The sequence below is a fragment of the Dioscorea cayenensis genome, chromosome 9 (assembly GCF_009730915.1).
Source record: "Dioscorea cayenensis subsp. rotundata cultivar TDr96_F1 chromosome 9, TDr96_F1_v2_PseudoChromosome.rev07_lg8_w22 25.fasta, whole genome shotgun sequence".
In the NCBI taxonomy this organism is placed as follows: Eukaryota; Viridiplantae; Streptophyta; class Magnoliopsida; order Dioscoreales; family Dioscoreaceae; genus Dioscorea; species Dioscorea cayenensis.
In genome coordinates, this window is record NC_052479.1 from 19,755,560 (window position 1) to 19,776,988 (window position 21,429).

The following is a 21,429-nucleotide window of genomic DNA, read 5'->3' on the forward strand; positions in this document are numbered from 1 at the left end:
TACACAATTTGGAGTATTTGTGTTTGACTGTCTTTGTGCCCTTCCAATTTGTAGGTTCATTTGCACACCTTTGGAGGTTGGCACACACTCACATGCATATGATCACAACTTTTGCCTTGATGCTTGTTCGATGCAAGAGGTTCCTCAAACATTATGTTAATGATCTATTTTTGCTTTTTTTCTTCAAAACTTGTCTCCATAACCCTAAATGCACAAAAGAACACAATTACACACCAATGAGACATAAAACCTTATACAAATGATGCTCAATGTAAGAAAAGTATACTTAGTAATACTTATACATAAGCACTTATCAATAACGTTAGGGTGAGGGAGGGTCCACCCTGACCTCGGATCACTATAATGGCTAACTTGTGACCTGGTATAAGCCTGATAGCAATAATAATACAAAATAATAGTTCAATAACAAGGGTACACCCCCAGACAATGCCTAGACAAATATGAATATTCATAACAATGCCTAGAACAACACAAACTATGGTATATTAAAAATATATCCAGCAATCAACATAGATAGAAAACTGACAACGCCCCTTGCGTATGTCCCGCAAGTGCATTGGTTTGTCTAAGTAATAAATCCCTAATAAGGGGGTGTCGTATCCACAAGGAGTAGGGAATAAAATATACTTGAATTGTTTCTTAACTAAGCAAAAAGTGAATAATAGTTGTGTAACAAGATGTAATGTAAACAAAAGTAAAAGAGACAAAAGAGAAGGCACAAGTAAAGGGGGTAAGGCAATCGATATAAATGGAGTACCCGGATATTGCTCCGCCTAGAACAATCGTTTCAAGTGAAAAAACCCGCTAATATGCTTTCTAATTAATGCATTAATGAGTCATGTAGATCCTTCAATACATGATCCCAAATCTAAGGTCAACCATGCCTAACTCTATACATGTCCCGGAGCATAAATTGAACAATTTCTCAACCTCGCACTCGTATAGAATTGCAATGAGTTCTAGGGATTCCAAGTGATAAATCCTCTTCCTAGATGTAGACCTAACCCTTTGGTCCAAGTGAAAGGTCCCTAGTCACAATTAAGCCCTAGGTGCTAAAATCACTTCAACACTTTACTCCGTTGTCTCTACAACTAAGCCCCAACGGAAGGTCATCCCTTATCTCATTCACTCTACTATAACCGCAAAGAACTCAAGGAAATGGAAGTAGGATGAATCACACTGGAGGGGAAAGGGGACGCTCCGCTACTTCTCGACTCACCCTCTCAACCGTCTCCAATCTAGCTTTGTCTAACTCTCATGGTGTGTCACTCACTCACAAGCGTTACGAAGGTGAACTCTCAAACCTAGTGTCACTCTAAGTTAGCATTCAATCAATTAAGCATTCAAGATTGGAACTCAAATAAAACATCAATTAATAAAAGCATAATAACAATATTTAATAAACCAAATACATCCTAGGGCTCACAAATTCAAGTACCCTCTAGAGGGTTTAGCTCTCCATGGAGTTAGTTACAATTAATGAAATCAAATGTAAAAACAAGTAATCCATAGAAAACCTCTCGGTAGTCATGGCGATGGTCTTGTGGAGAAGCCTCTACTCGTCCAAGGGTCCCTTTGTCCTGCCTAGGATACACCTCGCTGGATCGGTGCCCACGAAAGCTCTCCCACTAACCTATTTTCCAAACGGAGCGTAATGTCAGAGCCGTAGAACCTCTCGCAATCCCTAGCAAGCATCCTCTCTCAAGTTAGGGAAAAGATGGAGAAAAGAATGTTGAAGTTAGGGAAAATATGGTTGGTATTGTGTATCCATATGCCCCTGTGGATTCACCACACGGCCTGTGGAATTTCCACACGGGCATGGATAATTTCTACACGCCAGTGTAGATTCTTTGGAATTCACTTTTCTCGGCCGGTTGTGAACAGTACCTACTACAATGAATAGAAATAGTGTTTCCTACAGTGTCCTGCTCCAGTACCAACCCGAAACACTCCCTAATCCATATTTTCATTGAGATAACGTAAACGGGCACACATTTACGTCGTAGGTCGCTTTGCTTCTTCAACAACGGCTTCATCGGTGGAGATCTTGCTATTAATGTACAAGCCAGAATACTTGAATGTGACTGCCTTTGTGCCCCTCCAAATCATTGTGCTAATTTGAATACACGGAGGTTGGCACACATTCTCGCATCTTGAGCCCGACTTATGTCTTCGCGTTTGATCCTTCTCAAGATTTCCTCCAAATGGTGCATTCACGATCTACATTGGCTTCTTTCTCTAACATTCGGCTTCACAACCCTATATGCATGAAAGTAACATAAATGCAGGTATATTATCACTAAAACCTAATAAAAGTAATGCTCATCATAATGAAAGAACACTTCACATTCCTATTGTACATGCACTTATCAAACTCCCCCACACTTAAGCTTTTGCTTGTCCTCAAGCAAAAATTAAAACACTAAGGCACAGATGAAGTAAATATTGGAAGTGCTTGGCCTTAGGTTCACCAAAGCATACAAAGATAGTATTCTGCAAGTAAGGAAAGTTTCAACATTAAATGCAAAAAATGAATGCTCTAGCTAAAAACTTGAATAAAAAATGATACAAACCGGAAATCGTGTAAGTGTGTTTAAACTCGCTCAAGTCAACCCAAGGTATACTCATGAAAGTTCTAAGTAAAAGGGACTTATTTTTTGTACATCAAATTTGTGTTTCCAAAAGAGTTTAAAGAGTGAGTGGAACAACAAGTGTGAATCGGGCAAAACTTCCTAGGAATTCAAGTAAAAACTAGAGCATAAGAACATTCAGTGTTAAAAACTCTCCTAAATGGAAGAATACAATTATTGCAACTAAGGTGAACTGCTATTAGCTATGTTAGCAAATATAGCAATCAAACTAATATAAAAGATATGTGCACTATGAACCTCCCCCCACCCCCGCAACACTTAAGATGTACATTGTCCCCAATGTACTATGCAAGCACAATAGAAAATAAATCAATCAAGTATAAATGTGAGAGTGGCAATTGAAACAATACTCCCCTGACTCCAAGTGTTACGTTTAATAGAGATAAATCCTTGGGAGTAAAGTTCTAATGGGTTGTCAAGCACACACGGCCCGCATTGTTCGTATCCATGACTGGTTCTTAATTACTATACTGACAAGACTATCTACACACATACATGAGGGGGTTCAGTAAAGCTCAATAAACTAAAACAACTCACGTATATAAAGAAGATAAAGCAATGAATACAACTCGAGACAACAATATAAACTCAGAAGGAAAGTCCTTTCTGAGTATACAAGTCTAAAATAAAACCAAAAGTAAAAAAAATGAAAAGCGGAGTCAAGTGTCGGTGTCGTCAGGTCTCTCCTCACTGGCGATCTTTCGGTGCTAGATTAAAGGGTGCAGGTGGATTAGGTGATCTTTGGAGTAGGTGATGGGGATGTCGGAGATGCTGGGGAGTCCGCTAATCGATAGGCTGCTATAATACGTCAAAACGTGCCACCAACTCAGTATAGTGAACTAACTGTATCACCCGAATCTCGATGATCTCAGACTATAGTACACTCACAGTGCTCTCGAGCTTTTCAATACTATCATAAGCTCTTAAAAGGGTACTAGGGTGCCTTAAGGTCTGGTCGCCATCGGTGCAAAATCCCCCACTGCATCCCCTCCACACTCGGTGCTCTCAGTGGTGGATGTAACCAAAATGTGAACTCCAGGACCATATCTGCGTACTGCTCCCATCCTTCTAATAGTATTGAGTCCAAGTGGAGAAGGAATAACTGTCTTTTCGTTATCTCGAATAGCATCCATGAGGCCCATCCCCAGAATAAGTCCAGTGATGTAAGGACCAGAAAATAATACTCCCACTCTCCCATTCTGGCCCTAGTATCGCAGATATTCGGCCACAACGTGCCCCAAGTGAATCGGCACAGTCTGGACCAAGGAATACAAATAAAGTAACCCCTGCCGGCTCAAAACACCCATGTTGTCGCCTCGACCATCCACAGATCAACTAAAGACGGCGAATAAATACCTGTATCTTAGCGGGACAAATATGTAGCCTTGGACACTCCCAGTTCATACTGCCCCTATCCACACAAGGCTTGGTAAGCTTGCCATGGGGTCATGATGGCAGGGTAATCTATCGTCAAATGTCCATAATCCTCAGTATCTGTATATGTCTCATCATACAAGCCCATACGAATCAAAAACTCAGTGACACTCATAGTAAAATGACATCTGAACACTCTGAACTATATGGCATCAGTAATATAAAATCTCCCATATGGCTGCTCGAACTCAAAAGACGCCGAGTACTTTCCGATGTCGCTGACTGGATAACTAGCTCTCGTATCGACAATAATCTCCTCTAGCTTCCTACGGCCATCAACGTGTCAATCTCACTGGCCAACTAATCACCTCACTGGACCTCACTCACCACACTCAGGTCCACGAACCGAGATTTTCTGAACCTAAGTCTCGATAGCCGGTCGAATCGAGCCTGATGCTCAGGTTTCGAGAATTCAATATGTGCCAACTTAGGTGAAGTCTCTAGGACGCTTACCCCCTTGCTTCTTTGAGCACGGTGCCATACATGCGATGAATGACGAAGAAAATGATCAAAGAAGCTCAAAAAACTATACTGCAGAATTCCACACGGGCTTGTGGAAATTACCCATGCTCGTGTGGATCTGCGGGGTGTCAAATCCACACGGTTGCATGTTAATGCTCTAAAATTACAACTTAATCCATGGTAAAATGTTTCCTAAACATGTATAAACTATTATATAGTGAAAATTGCATATAACTGATAAGTCCTTGTGCGATATGAATGCGAAGCATTCATTCTTTATGTTGAGCATTACTTTTCTCAGGTTTTTACACTAATATGTGTGTTTTTATGTTACTTTTATGCAGGTAGGGTTGTGAGGCCAAGTATGAAGGAAAGAAGCCAATGTGGATTACAATACACAATTTTGGAGGAAATCTTACTAAGGTTCAAACGCGAAGACATAGGTCGATGTGAGAGGATAGTGTGTGTGCCAACCTCCTCGTATTCGAGTTGGCACATCCATTTGGAGGGGCACAAAGGCAGCCACACTCGAGCATTCCGACTTATGCACATAGAACAAGAGCTTCACCAACGTGCCTATCATTCAAGATGCAAGTGATCCACGATGTGAATGTGTGCTCATTTGGGTTACTCCGATGAAAGTATGGATTCGGGAAGCTATTTAGGTCGGATACTGTAGCAGAGCACTGCAGCAACACGATAGAAAATACTATAGCGGTACTGTTCACAGACGGCCGAGAAAATAGGAGTTTAGAGGATCCATACGGGCGTGTGGAAACTATCCACGCCCGTGTGGAAATTCCCCACGGGCGCATGAAGCATCCACGCCCGTGTAGTCACCCGATTCCAGCCCTATTTAAAAGCCGAATAGGCCCCGATTTTAGTATTATTTTCTCCATCTTTTCCCCAACTTGAGAGAGGGCTTCGGCTAGGGTTTTGAGGGGTATTGGCCAAGGTTTTGGTGAGGTTCTACAGCTCTGACATCGTCATTCCTTAGGAAGAAGGTTGGTAGGGGAGCTTCCGTGGAGGCGTATCCTGTACCAGACGAGGGAATCCTTGGACGACGAGTAGAGGACTTTCCACAAGACCATCAACACGACTATCGAGGGGGTTTCTTTATGGATTCATTGCTTTTACATTCTATTTCTTTGATTGTAATTAGCTCCATGGAGAGCTAAACCCCTAGTGGGTACTCGGGTATTGTGAACCCTAGGATGTATTTGTTTTTTTGAACCTCTTTATTATGCTTTCAATAAATTGATGTTTATTGTGAGTTCCAACCTTGAATGCTTGATTGTATGAACATTCCCCTAGAGTGACACTAGGGTTGAGAGTTCTTGTTGGTAACCTTGTGAGTGAGTGACACACCACAAGCGTTAGACAAAGCTAGGTTGAAGAGAGTTGAGAGGGTGAGTCGAGGAGGTGCAGGGAGCGTCCCCTTTCCCTCCGGGCGTGATAGATTCTACCTCCGTTCCTCGAGGTTCTTTGCGGTCATAATAGAGTGAATGGTCTAAGGGATGAACTTCCTGCGGGGGCTTAGTTGCGCGTGCAATGGAGTGAAGCGTTGAGGTGATCTTAGTATCTATGGCTCAATTGTGGTTAGGGACCTTCCACCTGGACCAAAGGGTTAGGTCTATTATAAGGAAGAGATTTATCACTTGGAATCCCTAGAACTCATTGCAACTCTATGCGAGTGCGAGGTGTTAAGATTGTTCGATTTCTCCTCCGGGACATGTATAGAGTTAGGCATAGTTGACCTTAGATTTGGGACTATGTAATTAAGGATTTCCACGACTCACCACTGCATTGATTAGGAAGCATAATAGAGGGTTCTTGCACTTGAGACAATTATCCTAGGCGGAGCATTATCTGGGTACCCCATCTTTATCGATTGCCTTACCCCCTTCTTTACTTTTTGCTCTCTTACTTGTTGCTTTTTCTTGTTGAGAATTGAATCATTGTCACACTCATTATCATTGATCTTTTACATAGCTAAGAATCTAATTAAGTATTTTTTTATTCCCTACTCCCTCGTGGATTTGATACCAGCTCACCAGGGATTATTACTTCGACAAACCTTGTCAATAACTCAAGACTTTGGATCTATTAAAAAGCAAAAAAATTGGTGAAGAAGAGAGGGAAAAGGATTTACCAATAAAATAGTCATGAAAACTTCTGATTCGGTGTAGAAATTGACTGGAAATCACTCTAAAAATAGCTGTGAGAAGTCAGGAATTTGATCAAGAGTGGTTTTCCGAGTGATTGGAGATGAATGAGAAGAGGATTCAAGAAGATTTTAAAAGAAAACTCGTGTCTCTTAGAATTCTACGCATCCACACGGGCGTGCGGAAATTACCCACACTCCTGCGTCTCCACCAAAGAGACTCATAGGGACAAGCACTGCGCCCACTATGCGCTCTCGGGAAAACACTCAACCTCTCAGAACATAACTGTAGGGGGCGTGCGAGAAAATGTCACGCCCGTGCGCTGACCCACGAGGCGAGGCCCTGCGTCCACGTAGCTTCTCGTCTAACCGAGAAGAATCACTAAGTGTTTCGCACGCCCATGCCAAAATTCCGCATTAGCGTGGACATTCACAGGTCCAACTCACAGGGACAATCTCACGCCCCTGTCTCTTCTCGGGATGGAGGAGAGCTCTACTGCAGAGATCCACACGGGCGTGTGGAAATTACCCATGCCCATGCATTTATCACGGGGATTACCCGGCGGGGTGAGTCCACGCCCGTGTGCTCTCGAGAAAAAAATTGCTAAAGTCTCTTGAGGAAGACGCGCACATGCGAAAATTACCCGCAGGCTGCGGGAGTCACAAGGTCGCTCACGAGGCGCGTCACGCCCTCGCCCCGCATGCCTTCTGCAGACGAGCTTGCAATGCAAAACCACGGGCGAGCGAAATTTCCACACTCCCGTGTGTTTTCTCTGGATGCCTTAGAAAACTCTGCAGGCTCTGCAGAAAATTTCTGAACATGTATACACACTCAGAGCCTGCCCTATTATGCGAAATACACCAGCAAAAAACATGAGAAACTAGCTCGAATGACCAAAACTTCATCGAATCCACATGAAAACACACGATGACATTAAGAGTCCACAATAAAATCACAGCAAAAGCAACTAAAAATCAAGACACCAACACTCAACACTTTATTTATGAAAAATACTAAGCTAACAACTAAGACAACAGTAAACACTTGGGTTGCCTCCCAAGAAGCGCTTGTTTAACATCTCTAAGCTTAACGTACCTTATCTTACCTCACGGGGGTTCATACATGAAGGTTGCCCTCTTACCCATAGCTTGAAAGCATGATGAGCAGAGTCTCTTGAAGGTAGAGGGGGAACTGTTGGGCTTGGTACCACCTAGCAGAGGTTCATCCAACTTGTTCGGTTCGTGCACATCCCCAATAACCTTGGGGCATTTCTGGTGGCGTCTCCTCACTGTTTTCATCTTCCGGAGCACCTTCTTCATGATCCCCGGAGTAGATGCTACTTCTTCCATTGAACCAAGCATCATTACTTCCTCGTTGTCCACCTCTTGGTCGAACAAACCCTCATCTGAGGTCCAGTTGAACATTTTCTACATATATTCATCAACAATCTCATTAGTAGTGTCGAGAAAGTAAAAGTATCATCAAAGTCAAGATAATGTCGCATGGCTTCAGCGAGGTGGTATGTGAGTTTCTCATCCCGCTGTCCATGTCGATCAATGCCTTGAAAAGTCGACAAGAATGGCCTTCCAAGTATCAAAAGGTACATCTGCATCCTCATCGATGTCAATACTACAATGTCTACGAGAAAAAAATGTACTTTTCCACCTTGACAAGCATGTCTTCAATGATGCCCCTCAAATGTCTCACCGTTCAATCCGCCAATTGCAATATCATACTAGTAGGCCTAGGCTCTCTCAAGCCTAGCTTTTTGAAAGAAAGTATGCGACATAACGTTAATACTAGCCCCACAGAGTCCACCAATGCCATTTCTTCACCCAAAATTGCCAATCTACATGCGGAATGATGAAGCTTCCGGGTCTTTCTTCTTGTTCATTATAGTCTTTTGGAAGACCAAGCAAGAAGCATCTAGAATCACAGAGGCACTCTCCTCCAATTTCCTTTTGCTTTTCAACAATTCTTTCATGAACTTTGCATACTTAGGCATTTGGGATAATGCCTCAACAAAGGGAATGTTGATGTGGAGTTGCTTGAACAAACTCAAGAACTTCTTGTACTGTTTATCCCCTTGGTCATTCTTTAATCTTTAGGGATAAGGGATTCTTGGCTTGAAAGTTGGGGGTGCCAGCTCCTTCTCTTTGCTTGCTTCCTCCTTAACCTATATGACCTCGGGTGCGTCTACATTGGGCTTCTCACTTGAAAGCCTACCCTCAACCTCACGACCACTTCTCAAGGTGATTGCCTTCACATGCTCTCTAGGATTGGTCTCGGTATTACTCGGCAAGCTTCCTTGTGGTCTCTCCGATAGAGACTTCATAATTTGGCACACTTGATTCTGAAGATTGTGCAAAGAAGCGGTGTGGTTGCGAAGTGTAGCCTGGAATGATTGAAACCTTGTATCCAATGATTGCACAAATCTAGTCAAGGCCTTCTCTAAATCGGTCTTTCGGGTTTCCAAGCTTGAAACTTGGTTCTACATGTTTGGGGCTCGTTGTTGTTGGAAACTTGTTGGTGTCATGGCCTTTTATGGTCCTTGGTTGATCCACGAAAAATTGGGATGACTCTTCCAACCCGGATTGTAGGTGTTGCTATATGGATTCCCTTGGTTCCTCGTTGCATTACCCACAAAATCGACTTTCTCCATTGAAGATTCATGACCAATAGAGATCAGGCAATCGGAGGAAGCATGTCCTCCACCACACCCAGTGCAAGTAGTCACGGCGGCCACTCTATTAGAAGTTAGAAGGTCTAACTTCTTACTCAACGATTCCACTTAAGCCGCCAATGAAGTTATTACAACTATTTCATGGAGCCCGGCCACCTTTTTCCTTTCCCACACATTCCACTGATAATTGTTCATGGCCATGTCTTTTTACTAAGCTATCGGGCTTCTTCGGGGTTTTACTCCCCCATTGTACCTCTGCTGTGACATCTAGTAATTGCCTTGTACTCGGATTCAACCCATTGTAGAAAAGTCGAATAATCATCCATTGGAAAATCCGTGTTGTGGGAACCTCCATAAAAAGATACTTGAAGCCCTCCCATGTCTCAAACAATAACTCTAACTCCATCGCACTAAGCGACGATATCTCATTTCTGAAGCTTAGTGACTTCCACGGAGGAAAGTATCTAGCATGAAAAAAACTTGACCATCTCATTCCAAGTCGTGATGGAGGCCTTGGGCAAAGAATGTAGCCATCTGCTTGGCTCTTCCCTTGAGAGAGAATGGGAAAGCCCTCAATCTAATAGCATCATCGATACACCGTTAATCTTGATTATATCACAAACTTCCAGAAGTTCTCTATATGGTTGTTTGGATCCTCATCGGTGAAACCATTAAAAGCTATGACGATTCTTTGAATCATTTGGATGAATGTTGGCTTTAGCTCAAAGTTTGGAGCTGTAATCAGGGGTAGCACAATACTCAATTGTGTGCCCAAAACTAAGGGTCTAGCATAATCAGAAAGTGTCCTTTGTTGCTCATTCTATTACGCCATATTATCGACCCTTCAACTTCTATTTCGACTTGATTAGAGCGGTTCTTGCCATAGGTTCTTTTTCCCCTTCTTACGAGTGATGCGTTCAAGTTTAGGATCTCCTTCAATCAATATCGAAGGGTTCCCTTGGGTTATAACCTGGAGCTACACCCTAAGAAAGAAAACAAATCAGAACGATGATTGAAAAAGAAGATGTGAAATAGAATGAATGAATTAATAGCTAAGAAAACAATGTTCAAAGTATCTCTAAATGCCTACTCCCCGGCAACAGCGTCAAAAACTTGACAACGCCCCTTGCGTATGTCCAGCAAATGCATGGGTTTGTCGAAGTAATAAATCCCAGATGATTGGGTATCGTATCCGCAGGATGTAGGGAATAAAAAATACTTGAATTGTTTCTTAACTAAGAGAAAAGTGAATAATAGTTGTGTAACAAGATGTAATGTAAACAAAAGTAAAAGAGATAAGAGAGAAGGCACAAGTAAAGGGGAGGTAAGGCAATCGATATAAATGGGTTACCCGGATATTTCTCCGCCTAGGACAATCGTTTCAAGTGCAAAAACCTTCTAATATTCTATCTAATTAATGCATTAATGAGTCATGGAGATCCTTCAATACATGATCCCAAATCTAAAGTCAACCATAACTAACTCTATACATGTCCCGGAGGAGAGAATTGAACAATCTCTCAATCTACTTTTCGTATAGAATCGTAATGAGTTCTAGGGATTTCAAGTGATAAATCCTCTTCCTATATGCAGACCTAACCCTTTAGTCCAGGTGAAAGGTCCCTAGTCACAATTAAGCCCTAGGTGCTAAAATCACTTCAACACTTCACTCCGTTGCCTCTACAACTAAGCCCCAGTGGAAGGTCATCCCTTAGCCCATTCACTTTACTATGACCACAAAGAACTCGAAATGCGGTGGGATGAATCACCGGAGGAAGGGGCAGCTCGGCTATCTCTATACTGATCCTCTCAACCCTCTCCAATCTAGCTTTGTCTAACTCTCATGGTGTGTCACTCACTCACAAGGGTTACCAAGGTGAACTCTCAACTCTAGTGTCACTCTATGAGAGCATTCAATCAATCAAGCATTCAAGATTGGAACTCAAATAAAACATCAATTAATGAAACCATAATACCAAGGTTTAATGAAAACAAATACATCCTAGGGTTCCCAAATCCAAGTACCCACTAGGGGGTTTAGCTCTCCATGGAGTTAGTTACAATCAATGAAATCAAATGTAAAAACAAGTAATCCATTGAAAACCCCTCGATAGTCATGACGATGGTCTTATGGAGAAGCCTCTACTTGTCCAAACGTTCCTTTCTCCGACCTAGGATACACCTCGCCCGGATCGGTGCCGTGACAGCTTTCCCACTAACCTTCTTCCAAGCGGGCGTGATGTAGGATCGGTCTTGTGCAGCTCTCCCACACATTCTCGCATCTTCAGCCCGACTTATGTCTTCGCGTTTGATCCTTCTCAAGATTTCCTCCAAATAGTGCATTCACGATCTATATTGGCTTCTTTCTCTAACATTCGACTTCACAACCCTATATACATGAAAGTAACATAAATGCACACATATTAGGCGCTAAAAACCTAATGAAAGTAATGCTCATCATAAGGAAAGAACACTTAGCATTCCTATCACACAAGCACTTATAAAAAAACAAGTAATCCAAACACAATCCTAAATACAAGAACAAAGAGTGTAGTACAAGTTGATCCCACCTATATGCATATATATGCAAGAGGTGAAAGCGTCTAAAAAAGAAATGCAAACTAAAGACTTATGTATGCTCTAGCCCATCTAGCCCATTTACAACTTTCTCTGAAGACCTATCACATCGAAAGGTAGCGAGATGTGTGAGTAACTACATAACTCATTGAGGAGGCGTATGGAATACATATCATATAAATATACAAGATATATGGTGCAAACATGTTCCATAGTTTATAAAAATAAAAAATATGAAATACATGATTTAAAACATTCCAATACCCATGCTTGTACATACTCGAGTTAAATTAGTTTATCCAATAAAGTATTATATCCAAATAGTATGAATTACATATTGCAATATATAATTATTATCGCAATAACATACAAGAACACAATATGTATAGTGTAGAAGAAACAATACCCAAAAGTAAACATACGTATTCAAAAATACAATATGATAATTAGTTTCCAACGGAATATGGAAAAACATACATAAATCCATAGAGCATTGTACTGATAACATAGTAGTTTTGAAAAAATAAAATAAAATAGAGAATAAGTTAACAACCTCAAAACCCTCCATCCCTAGCCATAGCCGTAGCTGGGCCCGTGTGGTGACCCGGGCTCTAAATCAAACACATAAAGGAGGCGGATCTCTATGCCCCTTCCGTATGGCTGAAACAAGTAGGTATGGGTTGCCCACACCCTTCAATAGGCAGTCGTGGGCTTGCTTTGCAATTAGTAAACACAGATTGCGAGCCTATGTCACCAACAAAACTAATGCACGGACCCTACCACGCGAGGCTTATGACGATTGCACACGCCACAAGAAAAACCACCCGACTGTCCAGAGACAGACATCCCCGGTGGTAGTAATCGATATACTGCTTGTAAGAGAATAAAATAGTCCGTCCGAAGGCTATGCCCAATAAAACCAAATAGGTGTTTCAAAGATACAATAGTCCACCCAAAAATTATAAACACTCGCCTACCCAAAGGCTATGAATCAATATAACAAAATTCATATTCCGAAGATAAAATTTACTATTCAATGACCATTTTCAGGAAAACCTTCTGCTCAAAAAATACTTTTCCAAAATCAACCCATCCTGGGATACACTAAAAGGAAACAATATTCATCATGTAGATTTTACAACAATATATATAAATATATATATATATATATGTATGCATGTATAAAATAAGTAAAAAGACACAGTGCTGTATGCTTTGTATTTGCATTTTAATGCGTGATAACTATGAGAAACAAAATGACAGAGTGTACTATGGGCGTACATTGAAAACAAACAAAGCAAAAAGATCTACGTGAAATAACCCATCTGCTGAGCTACATTATTGTACCAACAATATTGATTCTAGAGAAAATAGGGGTGACATACCACAATACATGAGTCAGAGGACTAAAACCTCACTCACGATACTTGGATTTATTAACCAACTAATTAACCAAATACTCTTTCAGTTCAAAGTACTTAATCAGATCTTTGAATCGCTTCTCAACAATATATCGCAAATGTTACTTTTGAACTTATATAAAGTACCAACTAAAGTAGCATATTCCAGAAAATTGAGAAATTTGTGAATTAAGAGATAGAAATAGAATTGACATAAAACATTAACTAACGGAACTTTGATGATTTAGAGATAAAATTATAACTAATATAAAATATCGATCAGTAACTATCATTGAATAATAGTCAATAGCTAACATTGCTTCCCTAGTATCTCACGAAATACTGAATCACTCTATTCTAACTGTACTCAACCTTACTTGAACCTAGAAGCATACACATAAAATAAACTCCTGATCAAACTAAATTACGAATGGATGGAATTTAGGTCTTATCCAAAAGGAAAATCAATTTTGACTATATCCAAAACAAAATTTAAAAAGGAACAACTCAAGATAGAAAAACAATTATCTAATTAATCAACTATTGATTAGCGGTACTAGATTGAAACAAGATAATTCCATGAGTAATTCAATACAGGTCTATGCTAATTCAAGCTTTTTTATATAACAAAAACAATTTGAGATTTGATGGCTCACTTGGACCTTTAAACTCAATCTAATATGGAATTGCACAATACTCTTTCTTCACATAAACATAATTTGATAACGAGACTTTTTATTCTAAGCTTTTACTTGGCGTGAGATAAAGGGCCCTAAATACTGCGAGAAAGCGAGGAGGACATTGCTTTTATCTGGCTTTGTTGATGAGAGTTTAATTTACTTCTTCTATCTGCATGTCTCATTGTTGAATTTGAGAGTATGAAGAATTTTTAATCCATTAATATTATTGAAGTGGAGCTATTGCTTCCCTAAAACAAAAACATGCCGATTTAATTATTTAAATGAAAAAGATTTATTTTCAGCCTTGTGGGCGATGTGGTCTCAAGATCACGCAACTAGTTTCAAGCACATAATTTTAAAGGTCAGCTGAACAAATTTGTCAAATTTATTGCCAAAATAAACATGTAGTTTAATAAAAGGGCCATCAATGATTTTAAATAAAAATAAATTACTTCTCATTTATTTATGTTATGTAAGGTGCTGCAATGATGCTTGGAAGAGCTTTAACTTCAATGTCGTGGGAACATTTCTTTGATAAATATGGAAGGAAGCCTGCTATAGTGTTGAGCATCATCTCCCCTTTATTAGTATGAAACTTCTTTTTGTGCTTATTGTTACAGATCTTTCATGTTTTGAAGTGTTTTGTCATAGTTCATTATGTTGATTGAGTCATTGACTCATATCAGGATCATATTCAACACACTCTTTGGATTGAGTACTAATTTTTGGATGGCAATTGCAACAAGATTCCTTCTTGGATGTTTTAACGGCATACTTGGAACAATGAAGGTAAACCCTTACTAACCTAACATTAAGCAATGTTTAAGACCTTGGTCAAAGCCCAATAAAAACCCTTTCTCTTTTTAAAAAATACAAACAAAAACTAGATTTAAGTTGAAATCTGACTATGTATATATATACATATATCATGTTTACAATATGAATTGTTAAATATCATAATTGAATTGCTATATAAGGCAGTTACATGGCATTTCAAATTTATCACCATGGCATTTTGAAATGTTTTTGTAACAATCTAGCTAGAATATGTAACAAAACAAATTATTAAAATATGTAACCACTTCTTGGCAAAAGGAGGAATTCCTCTAGATTTTTAAGTTGAAATGTGTTTCTTTGTATTTTCCAAAAAGTTGCTTTTTTTTTCACAGATTTTGACAAAACATAATGGGCCTCTCATGCAGATGAAGTTTTCGGTGTTTTCTTAACTTTGTCTTTATTTCAATTTGAACACTAACTACTAATTTGTATCAAAATAGACATTAAAATTTGATTTTATTTTACCAGCATTGAAATTAGTCTTTCTTGTGAGTTTTTGGTGATGTGGATATTGAAATATCGGCGTGGTACACTCCATGCAAATGGGTGACATAATCCATGGCATCAGTACTGGACTTTTCTACTATCCTCATTAAATAAATTCGTCGAGAAAATCCCATTTTATCTTACAGCTGAAATCAAATCAAAAATTTAGCATCTATTTTGATACAAAAATGAATATTAATGCTCAAATTAAAAATAAAACAAAAGAATCGATACCCACTCAAAAATTTCACCTTCTCATACTCTCTCTTTTTCATATATATATATATATATGGACACACACATACATATACTCTCTCTAATAAAATTCATTTATCTGAAGGCTTACTCATCAGAAGTTTGCCGACCTGAACATCAAACCCTTGGGGTATCTCTTGTAAGTTTGTCACTCTCCCTTTTTATTTTTTTCTTTTTCCTTATTAGCTTTCCTTGATCTTCAATATTGAAATGAGCCACTGTAATATGAGTAGAATCACAATGTCTTTTTGTTTGTTAATTGTTTCTGATAGTTTAAATTAAGCGTGCATGTCCATGATTGGTCCTTCAATTAAATCTAGATATTCATTTTACGTTCTCTAAACACAAACAAAATGTCAATCTGATCCATAAGGCATAGAGAAAATATTCATATAGTTCTTTCATCTTATATCATTTTGTCAATCTAATAGGACTAATAAGTTTTTAATTTAAGTACTGTGAATATATTTGTATACTTCAAGAACCAAAATGAATTTCTTTTTGGGTGTGTGTGTGTGCACAGTTTAAAGGTGCACAATTTAAAGATCAAATTATGAATATACATACATACATACATATACATATATATATATACATATATTAAGGGACCAACGTGAACATTTTGTTATAACGGAAGAATTATGGAATTTCATCTATTTTTCAAAATCAAAAAAATTTTTAACGATGTCATTTTTGAGTTTTTGAAATCTATCAATAAATTTCATATTCTTTCTCTCTCTCTATCTTTGTCTATGTAGTATTATTATATGCAATTTACATGTAACATTAGGCTTGATCATCCTATTCCAGGTTAGCTCTGGTTGGGGCATTGGTTTTGGTAATTGGTCCCTGCCGGTTGGAGGTTATTTAGCTACGAGTGAAATTAATAATTCTATTCATGGTTGAGTTCTTTTAATTTGTGTTGGTTTTAAGTATCTAAATAATGATTCCATTAATCTAAGATTTATATTCAATGGTTGATTTGGGTTTTAAGGTGTTATATTAGAATTCCCCAATCATACTTGAAATTCATGAATCTGGTTTTTAGCATCAATGAAAAATCAAATATAGTAGTAAAAGGATTTCATCATTTTTCAATGTCATAGCTTCTTGTAAAAGTCCATTCTAAATGTCCTTTATTAATTTATAATCAAAATAGATCTATTAAATACTTTCAACTAGAAAACTATGATAGTGCTTATAGGAATGACACTCTACCTCGGCTTGAGTTCTCTCTACCATTGCAAAAGTGTGACAATTGTTAGTTTTGAAGGTGTTGTAGTGTGTTGGTTTATCAGTCAATCTCTCACGTAATGTAAGCACACATACACTCGGTAGTGTTTGTTTGGAGGGATTATGAGTTATATGTAACTTGAGTTACTTGGGTTTTTAAAAAAATCACGTGTTTACTCGAGATAACATCTAATAAGGGATTTGGTTTCTACGCTTAATACTGGATGTAAAACCAAATTTTTTTTTTAGACTTCTTCACATGCATAACTTGTGACTTAAATATGACCAATTAAGGAAAACAAGTACTATCAAACATTCATGGATACTTTTGTTAAATTTAAAATTATAAAAATCTAATAATAAATTTAATAACTAATTTAATAATAAAATTAATAGTTAAATAATCAATATCAGAATTAAAATCATTAAATAACATGATAGAAATGTATAAAAATTCATAAATACTTTTTTTTGTTGGGTTAATAACACATGAATTAGCATGCATGTACAACAAGTGCACGGGTGTTGAAGTAATAAAATACCCAAGTGAGTCGGGTAGTCTAAATCCACGAGAAACGAGGGTTACTAGAACTAACTACTTATACGCTATGTAACCCTAATGATAAATGGGATGATGTGATGATTTAATGTGCAAAGAAATGAATCTTGAGGATGAATATGCAAGGGTAAATTTGAGGGATATCTCAATCGATAAAAGTGGGGTATTCGAGGCAATGCTCCCTCGGGGATTTAGGTATTAGGTACAAGATGCGCAAAGTGTTTCTAGAATGAGTAGGTTAAGTCATGGAAAATCCAAAGATAATCAGATCCATCTCCGGATCACCAATACTGGTCCCCTACAAGGTCCTGGTGGAGAAAGCGCTCAATATCAACACCTTACACCACATATGACCGCAAAGCATTCTAGGGATTCGAAAAGGTGTATTTGATTTCTAAGAATAGACCTAACCCTACTTCTAGATGAAAGGTCCCTATGGAGAAATCTCTCAATCTCACGCCTCACACCAAATATGAATGCATAAAGCTTAGGAAATATGGAGATAGAATACACCAATCGGAGAGGGAAAGGGGACGCTCTACTATCCATAACTCACCCTCTCAACCCTCTTCAATCTTGGGATTCTAACCCTAATGGAGACCTCTCTCTCACAAAGGTAACTAATCATGCAAACCAAATAACCATAAGATCAATAATGCAAGCATGTATTAGGCAAACGAGATTAAAACTTAACCAAACTCGGACTAAATAGAAACACAAAGCAAATCCACAAAAGATTAGAATCCTAGGGTTCACAAGCCCAAATAAGCTCTAGGGGTTTAGCTCTCCATGGAGAAATTTACAAAACAAACCATCAATTAATGAAAGTATATAAAATCCATTGAAATAAACCCTCCTATATATGAATTAATGGCCTTGATGGAGAGCTTCGACGTTTTGATGGAATCCACTCTGAAGCCAAGGTCACCGGTGGCTTCCTTGATGGTATAATAGAGGAGGAATTGATCAAAGTTGGTGAAGAAACTTCTACTAAGCCCCCTCCAAATCCTAGCCGTCTCACCTCTCAAGAGTTGCACAAAAGATGTCAGAAGAATAGGGCAAAATAGCTATTTATAATCAGAAATCGGGGATGTCACGTGCCTTCATGTGACCATGTGAGTCTTCACACGCCCGTGTGGGTTGCAGGATTTTTCATGCGACCACGTGGAATTTTCACGCTAACGCGTAAACAGTGATTTTGCTAGAGTACTTTCTACAGTACTGACAAGGTCCCCTTGCGTATATCCTGCAAATGCACGGGTTTGTTGAAGTAATAATCCCGGGTGAGCGGGGTCGAATCCACAGGGAGTAGGGTGTAAAGACACTTAATTCGATTCTTAGCTATGTGGAGTATCAACAATGATAAGTGTGGTAATGATTCAATTCTCAGAAATTAAAAGCAACAAGTAAGAGAGCCAAAAGTAAGGAGGAGGCAAGGCAATCAATAAAGATGGGGTACTCGGATGATGCTTCACCTAGGATAATCGCTTCAAGTGCAAGAACTCTCTATTATGCTTCCTAATCAATGCAATGGTGAGTCGTGGAAATCCTTACATACATAGTCCCAAATCTATGGTCAACTATGCCTAACTCTATACATGTCCCGGAGGAGAAATGGAACAATCACAACACCTCGCACTCGCATAGAGTTGCAATGAGCTCTAGGGATTCCAAGTGATAAATCTCTTCCTAGATTTAGACCTAACCCTTTGGTCCAGGTGGAAGGTCCCTAGCCACAATTAAGCCCTAGATACTAAGATCATCTCAACGCTTCACTCCATTGCACGCACAACTAGGCCCCAGCGGAGGTTCATCCCTTAGACCATTCACTCTATTAGGGCTGCAAAGAACTCGAGGCGGAGGTAGAATCAATCACGTCGGAGGGAAAGGGGCGCTCCATGCCTCTTGACTCACCCTCTCAACCCTCTCCAACCTAGCTTTGTCTAGCAGCTGCGTGGTGTGTCACTCACTCACAAGGTTATCAACAAGAACTCTCAACCCTAGTGTCACTCTAGGGGAAATGTTCATACAATCAAGCATTCAAGGTTGGAACTCACAATAAACATTAATTTATTGAAAAGCATAATAAAGAAGTTCATTGAAGCGAATACATCCTAGGGTTCACAATCACCCAAGTACCCACTAAGGGTTTAGCTCTCCATGGAGCTAAGTACAATCAAAGAAATCGAATGTAAAAGCAATGAATCCATAAAGAAACCCCCTCGATGGTCGTGTCGATGGTCTTGTGGAAAGTCCTCTACTCGTCATCCAAGGATTTCTTCATCCGGTATAGGACACACCTCGATCGAAGCTCCCCTACCAACCTTCTTCCTAATGAAATCACTATGTCGGAGCCATAGAACCTCTCCAAAACCTTGGCCAATACCCCTCGAAACCCTAGCCGATGCCCTATCGCAAGTTGGGGAAAAGATGGAGAAAAGAATACCAAAATCGGGGGCTGAATCGGCTTTAAATAGGGTTGGAATCGGGCAACTCCACGGGCGTGGATGATACATGCGTCCGTGCGGAATTTCCACACGGGCGTGGATAATTTCCACACGCCCGTGTGGATTCTCTGTTTCTCTGGTTTCTCGGCACTGTGTGAGCAGTCTTTTCTCGATGCTTGCTACATTGTTCCCATACCATGCTATGCTACGGTCTTCGACACTGAATAACTTCCCAATTCCATACTTTCATCGGGGAGTAGCATAAGCGGGCACGCGTTCACGTCGTGAATCACTTGCTTCTTTCAATAATATATATGTTGGTGGAGCTCCATTCTTGTATGCATAAGGCGGAATGCTCGAGTGTGATCTGCCTTTGTGCCCCTCAAATGGATGTGCTCACTCGAATGCGAGGAGGTTGGCACAAACTCTAGCATCTCACACACATCCCTATGTCTTCGCGTTTGAACTTTAGCAAGATCTCCTCCAAAATAAGTGCATTATGATCCACATTGGCCTATTTCCTTCATACTCGGCCTCACAGCCCTACCTGCGTAAAAGTAACATAAAAGAACACATATTAATGTAAAAACCTGAGAAAAGTAATGCTCAACATAAGGAATGAATGCTTCGCATTCATATCGCACAAACACTTATCAAGTACTCCTCGTAAACACGACTTACATACTCTTCTCTTGAGGCCACATGATCGGGCACACATCCACGTTGTAGGTTATGAGACTTCTCATCATCGAATCATCATTGGTAAGCTCTTGCATTCTTCACTCAAATTGGGAGATGGGAGTGTGTCTGCCTTTGTGCCCTTCCAGCTCACAATTTAGCTTGAATTCTCTCGAAAGTTGGCACACACCCCTATGTACATGAGCTTCTGCACAAAAACTCCAAAAATGTACTTTCATAACCTATCTTTGTTTCTTTTCTTCCTTCAAGTCATTCACAACCTATTTGCACAAAAAAAAAACACCAAATACACTTTATGAGACATAAACCATCGTAAAAATGATGGTCAATGCATGTGAAACATATAGAGAAATATGTTTACTCAAGCAATATCTTCTAAATTATAGACTCTCCAAAGATAGACGTCAAAGCTTCTTATCATCATTTCTTTTTACCATATTACCATATGTCTTGTCACCTTGCCTTGTCATCTTGTTTGCCACATTATTATTTTTGCCACACAATCTTCTACATGTGTTAAATAATACTAGTTATAGAGCTTCAGTTCTAACAACAATAATTTGATTATGTAATATTATAGCCTTTTTTATGCTGTTTAAATTTTAATAATATTGTAAATGCTATTTGATACTATTTGATTGATGAAATATTTATTTCATAGTATTTAATTTCAATAAATGTGATTACTATACATATATATATATTCAATATAAAGGATTGATTGTATTTTTTGAGCAATGCCAATCAATAAGCATGTATAGCGTAGCAGAACACGTACAAAGAGGCAATGTTAACCCAATGATATGACATCCAATGGTATGACATAAGAGTGCAAGAGGG